This window comes from Schistosoma mansoni, chromosome 3, assembly GCF_000237925.1.
Source record: "Schistosoma mansoni strain Puerto Rico chromosome 3, complete genome".
NCBI lineage: Eukaryota > Metazoa > Platyhelminthes > Trematoda > Strigeidida > Schistosomatidae > Schistosoma > Schistosoma mansoni.
This window is the reverse complement of record NC_031497.1, coordinates 5,777,982-5,784,722: the sequence shown is the minus strand read 5'-3', so window position 1 is coordinate 5,784,722 and position 6,741 is coordinate 5,777,982. Positions and strand designations below refer to the sequence as shown.

The following is a 6,741-nucleotide window of genomic DNA, read 5'->3' as shown; positions in this document are numbered from 1 at the left end:
AGCTATAATGCCAAACTCTATTTATAGAAATGTATAATTTGAATTTATGCGCCAAAATTTTATAATCACTTCTCTTGTAGACGCTTAATTATCATGTTTTCTCTAAAACCTGTTGTAAACCGACCGTACGTAAGCGTCAGGTACCGAACTTAGCGCCGTGACCTTGAAAGCCCGCGAAAGCTTTTGATTGGCTCGTCCATGTTCTTTAGTCTCGCCCTCAGTAGCTGAGTGGACAAAGTGATGGCGTTTGAAGTGAACGGTACTGGGTTCGAGTCTCAGAGTGAACATCAACTCTGAGATGCAGGTACATTCAGCTGACGAGTCCCAAATAGGACGAAGTGATGCGCGTGCTGGATTCCACTACTAGCCACTATCCATCTTTGCCTACCATATTTTCATTGTTGTTTAATAATAGAGTAATTAGTAGAACATTCTAAGCAACCTATCTTGCATTGACTTTCTCAAGCCGACCAGTGATGTCTACTCAAATGAAGGAAAAGTTGCCTGAGTTGACCTCTTCTATGTGCATTTATAAGTTCAGCTGCTCTTGTGGAGATAGCTATATCGGGTGTACTACTAGGCAACTAAACCAACGAATAACTGAACATCTACCAACATGGTTTGGTAAGGGCCAGATAAAAACAATACGCAGTTCTATCTTGACATATCTAATTGATAGTGATCATAATGTAGATAAATCGAAATTATTTCGAGTGATCTATCGTATACCTTTATCATTTCCCAACGGAGTTCGTTCTTGTCTCCTTCATATAGCAGAAGCCATAGGAATTCGTACATTCCACCCCAATTTATGTATACAGAAGAAATTTGTAACCCCCCTATTCCTTCCATGGCCGGACATAACTTAACAAATGACATTATTATTATTATTAAATTTTATTTTTAATTTTCTTATCATTTGTTTGTAATTTCCCGTCTCTTTGCGTTTGTATTCTTCACTATCTAATTACTTACATACTTCTTATTACGTAATGATTTTAATGTTTTGTGATTACTATCCTAAGTCTATTTACCCACGTTTGACCTCCTATTTCCTTTGTTTAACTTTTGTTATCGTAATTTAATATTCTTACTACTATCAGTACATCTGTCTTCCCACTATCAACTTGTACTTTTACTTATTATGCACGGTAACGTATTCTATTTCATTGTGATTATTGACTCAAATAGCCTTGGTTAGTCTAAAAAAAATTTCGTATAAATATTCATATATATCAGAGTAAAGCCTGATAATAATAGCATAGTTTAATAGTGAAGATGGATTTAGAGTGTCGGTTACTATGTTAAACCCATATAACTTATTCTGGCTTATGGATAAGCTAATTTATTCATTCTACTCGAGTCACATTTTGACCTTGTCAATTATTTGCTTATCAACATTGATCGTTTTTATATGAGCTTATTTGTGTGCACTTCTTATTCTACTCATCACATGTCTGTAGCTTATTTTTATTTGGCTATAAGTATTGATTCACGATTGATTAAATTGAGTTGATTCATCTACCATCTCCGCTTCAGGTCACTTCTCTTCGTTTCTCTGACCGTTTGTCTCGATCAACAATTGTGCGACATATTTGTATTCAACAATCTATTCTCATATTCGACTTATTTGATTCCGTTATTCACCAACGCGAGTTATGTCGATAATTATATACGAGGATTTTCGACATGTCTATTTCGATAACAATTAATCACATTACTGGAGTTAGTTATGGAGTCACCAAAGATTTTATTTAAAGTTGATAAAATCTAGATGTAAGGAATTCAATGAAAATGAATTAACTACTACTGATATATGGTTGGTATACCTTGTGATAGATAGAAATAAGAAGTTGAATTATGAGGCCATAACATTTTATTGACTCAATTAATTTAACCATGTGTTAAGAATGCTTAGACGTAGCTTGTCCATACTTGTATCAGTATTCGACATAGATATAGATTGGATGGCTGCTAAAGACACCTGAACAAAGATATAAAATCAGTTTATTGATTTACTATTTATTATTCTGTACCAAGTATGTTGATAAGAGTCTAATGGTTACATTCTGAAAAATAATTATAACCTATTAATTGAGAAGATGGATAATATTAATCACTGTGGTGCATTCAGATTTATTCTTAATCTTATTCCTCATATTGAGTTAAATATCATTCCATCCACTTAACTGTTCTGAATACTATTTCTCTAATTCAGTATCCCAATCAATATTCTATCACTTCCTGTATTTTCAATCACATTTATTTTACTTTTCATTACCATGTCAAAAAGATTTAAACTGATAGACATTTGTAAAAAAAAACAAAATTCATGTTATTTAAGATTGATTATAAGAATTCAACAAATCGATTATGAAACTATATTAGGATATTAATAAGAATATATCATGGTTATTTGAAAAAAAAAGAAAAAAAAAGGATTTTTGTCACTATCCCATTTTCAATGGTAGTAACTAGGTGAATTTTAAATGTTATTTTTCTTTTCCTAAAAAAAATTCAATTATCTATTAAATTTGTTCAATATATATATGTACAGATTTTAATCTATAAACTTGTTTATATGATCTTTTACAGTTCTATTTTGTTTACTTCTCATTCTCTCCCTCTCCCTCTCTCACTCTCATACACACTTGCTCTCTCTCTTTGTTACCAACTTATTCACAATCCATTGATTACAAACAATTTCTAAATGTTTTAATACATATTAAACATGAAATGTTAAAATGTTTATTAGTGAGAATTAAAAAAAAGAAGAAAAAGAGTGAACACATTTTAGGGTGTTACTTTTTTTTTTAATTTTAAATTTAATGATTATGAAAAAAAAAGAAAAAGGAACCAATCAGATCTCCCCTTTTTTGTTGTTGTTGCTGTTGTTAGTTGTGTTTTTTTTAAAAAAACTTAATTTACTTTTAACTTGTTTATTATTGTTGTTGTGATTTATTTTATCATTTATCCAGAAAAAAAGTTACATAATCAATAATCTGAGGTGTTTTATGGTATCCAAGTTATCAGTTTACTAAACCACCGATTATTTATTTTTTGATTATTTAATAATTAAAATAAATAGAATGTTATTTGAAGTGAATAGATAAGTAAATATCTTGGGAATTTATGTAAACTATTATTAGATATGATCAATTTAAGATCAGTATTTCTTAGAATGATTGTTTAACTTAGAGTTAGAATGATTAACTTGGTCATTTTGTTTTGGTTGGATAATCTTTAATCATTGAAAATATAAACATTCTTTTTTATTAAGAAAAAAAACTTGTTTAAAGAAATGAAAACAATTATTAAACTATGTTTACTGATTTATGAATGGTGTAGGAGTAAGTTGGAAGGAAGCTAAGGGCGACCAGACCAAAACGTGTAATAAATCCATGAAGTCATTGACAATTGGACTGAGTCATGTTGGTAGGTGTAGACTACCTGGTTGGGATTAGCGAGATGATAGCAATCGATGGTTAGAGACCTTGAATGACATGGCTGAAAATCGTTTGCAATGGCGAGGGTGCATCCACTCTTTGTGTTCTACCAAATTTTAATCTTCTGAATTCTTCATGTCTCTTTTTTTCTTTCCAAATTTATTTCAGTATATTATACTCCTTCAATAACATCTTCAAACCCTAATGTTTCCGATTACTGCTTATACTCTTACTACTTCTGCCACTATACGATTTGAATAGACAACTGCATCTCTGTGTTATGTGGTATGGCAACTCGGACTGATGTACGTACGTACGAAGTTCTACGTTGTGACTGACTGACTGACTTAAACTAATAAATATTACATTGTAAACATTCAAGGGTTGTACCGTTTTTTGTCATTACTTACAATGTTTGCATTTAACATTTTAAACAAAAATATTGAATAATGAAGATCAAGATTCTAAAACAACATTCAATATAATTTGTAAATATATTTCATTGCAAACAAAGTGATTAACCAATGTTACATTTTTCTATATACACTTCTACTTAACGAGCCATCACTTCCAAAGTGAAAAATATGAATGGTAACATGAAAAATATGTTCTCACTGGATGTAGTATCTTTGTTCACCAACGTACCACTTATTGAGACTATTGAGTTTATATGCAAGCAAATATCAGAAAAAGAAATCAACATTGACTTGCCTGAAGAGTGTCTGAAAGAACTGCTATTAAGATGTACACTGAATGTTCATTTTGTCTTCAGCAATACTTATTATAGACAAATAGACGAGATAGCCATGGGCTCACCTCCAGGCCCGATTCTAGCTGATCTCTTCCCAGCAAAGCTAGAAAATGGACCACTTAATCAGGCTATTAGGAAGCTTGATCTATAGTGCCGCTACATCGACGACACATTCATTGTCGTAGATCCGAACACCAGTAAGGACAAACTCCTAGAACAGTTCAACAGTGTACACCCAGCGGTTAGTTTCACTTGTGAAGGTGGGCGTGACAAAAACCTGAATTTCCTTGACGTCACACTAAGCAGGCGAACGAATATTACATTTTATTTAAAGATATGTTTAACACAATATTGAATACCATTGTGTGACTAGGTTCGTATGTAATGATTTACACTTTTAATTTGCCAATTCTTAATGTAGCTAATATCAGGTAGCAGTGAAAATTACCTTGAAATTAAATAAAATGTTTATCAAAGCGTTTAAACAGACATTCTTCATAGATGGTAGAAGTTTATTTAATGTAAGCGAAAACAAACCGAGAAAAATTATGGTTTTCAGATCTACCTTAATTTGGAGGGCCATAGACATAACCGATAATCTTAAGTAATTGTAACATGTTATGAAATAAACATTGGATTCCGTCTGTATATTCTAAAATTACTGTATCTAGTACAATACCTGAAAGTCTTATATTTGATCTGGTATGAGCCTCAAACTACCATAAAACAGATATCTAATAACATTTACTTTACATTAATTGGTTAGCTAACTTCAAACCTTGATGAAGAGATAACTTCGAAGAATTAAAAACATACCCCACAAATCTATAATAAATACTTCGCCGTCTTTAAGTTACATCATGTTCTCGTTTTATCGCTTCAGTATACTAAACATTTTTCTATAAACTAATAGCTTAAGTAATTTAATAGTTGAATTCACTAGTCACTTAAAGTTAGACCACAATTGAAAACCTGGAAGTACTGGATGGCCGTTTCGTCTTATTGTGGGACTCCTCAGCAGTTCCCATCCACGATACTAACATGTAATACATTTTACTTTTTTTAATTTACGTTTATGATTCCATGATAGGTATTTGATTAATTGTTAGTAATAGAATGTATACTAATATAGTTTCACTGATATTAGCCAGTTAGTAGTTGGAAAAGGCTTTAATGCTTTCTTGTTGTCTTTTTTACTGATCTTCCATATGATTCGTAAGCTTTAATCACTATGATTGTGTTCTAATTTTTAAAGTAAACCAAAGTTAGCAAAAATGAATTTAAATTCACTTAGTATTGTTTGTTTGAATCTTCCTATTGATGTCTAGGACTACAACTGGTCAGTCTCTAATTGGCATATGTGCATACTGTGCGTATTGTCTCGATATAGTCTTAATTCACAAGTATTGTAAGCAAAGATGGATAGTGGCTAGCAGTGGAATCTAGGACTCACGTTTCGTCCTATTTAGGACTCGAGTCCCAAAGTCAACATCAACTCTGAGACTCGAACCCAGTACCTTTCGCTTCAAACGCCATCACGTTATCCACTCGGCCACTGAGCCCTGATAGCCACTTGCTTGTGTGATGAGGTGAAGTTTAAATTCATTTAATATTATTTGTTTGAATTTTCCCATCGATAAGTTAGGACTGCAACTGGTCAGTCTCTAAGGCTATATCGAGACAATACGCACAGTATGCACATATGCCAATTAGAGACTGACCAGTTGCAGTCTTAACACATCGATGGGAAGATTCAAACAAATAATATTAAGTGAATTTCTTAGTATGTTCTAAAGTTTTCAGAATTTTTTTTTGAAAAAATACATAAACTACTTTATTAAGTAGATGAGAATACTACTGAATAGATATTATTCCCTAAGGTTTCAAAAAGATTAAATAGGAAACCTATTTATATTCAATATTATGAAAGTCAGATTTATATTTCCTTATAAATACGTTTTCTTTTATTGATTCCCTTTTTGTTACTGAGTTGTTAAAAAGAGAACGAAAAATGTCCTCATAACTATTCAAAATACTAAGTGAAATCAATTTAATGCGGACAATTATAGATAAAGAATATTTTTATGATCAGTAGAATGTCTTAAAGAACGATTGTCAACAATTAAAAAGGGGGTTAAAACGTTCATTTACTTATTCTGGTAGAGTTTACTCTAAAAAAAAACTATTGGATATGTCGATACAAATATATGACTTTTGTGTTTATCAAAAGTAATAGTATTTACTTACTTACGCCTGTTACTCCCAATGGAGCATAGGCTGCCGACTAGAATAGTATTTACTACACTATTAATAGAATAATTTGAATTTTCGCGTTGAGTTATATGAAGAGTAAGTCGTGGAATGAATCTCTATACTTTAACTCTGTACTATCATAAGTAAATTCAATCTATAAGTAAGTCCTATGTTTGTTAAAACTCAATATATTGCTAAACTAACAAAAATATAGTCTATTTATAGTTTTATAATTTAACAGGCATAAACTTGTGTTTGTACAGCTTCAAAAATAAACTCGTTCAAGTCAGG

The 6,741-nt window shown here is 31.4% G+C and overlaps 1 protein-coding gene and 1 non-coding gene across 2 annotated transcripts in view; one reads left to right on the top strand and one right to left on the bottom strand.

The window, feature by feature from the left end:
* Positions 1-6,741, top strand: part of Smp_137990 (putative complexin (Synaphin)) — a gene marked incomplete at its 5' end in the record, with an annotated part of 33,765 nt that overhangs the window by 24,687 nt on the left and 2,337 nt on the right. The gene's annotated exons all lie outside the window — the stretch shown is intronic.
* Smp_tRNA_01583_Pseudo_TTG.1.1 lies at positions 5,687-5,757 on the bottom strand. Its single transcript has one exon. It is a non-coding gene (tRNA).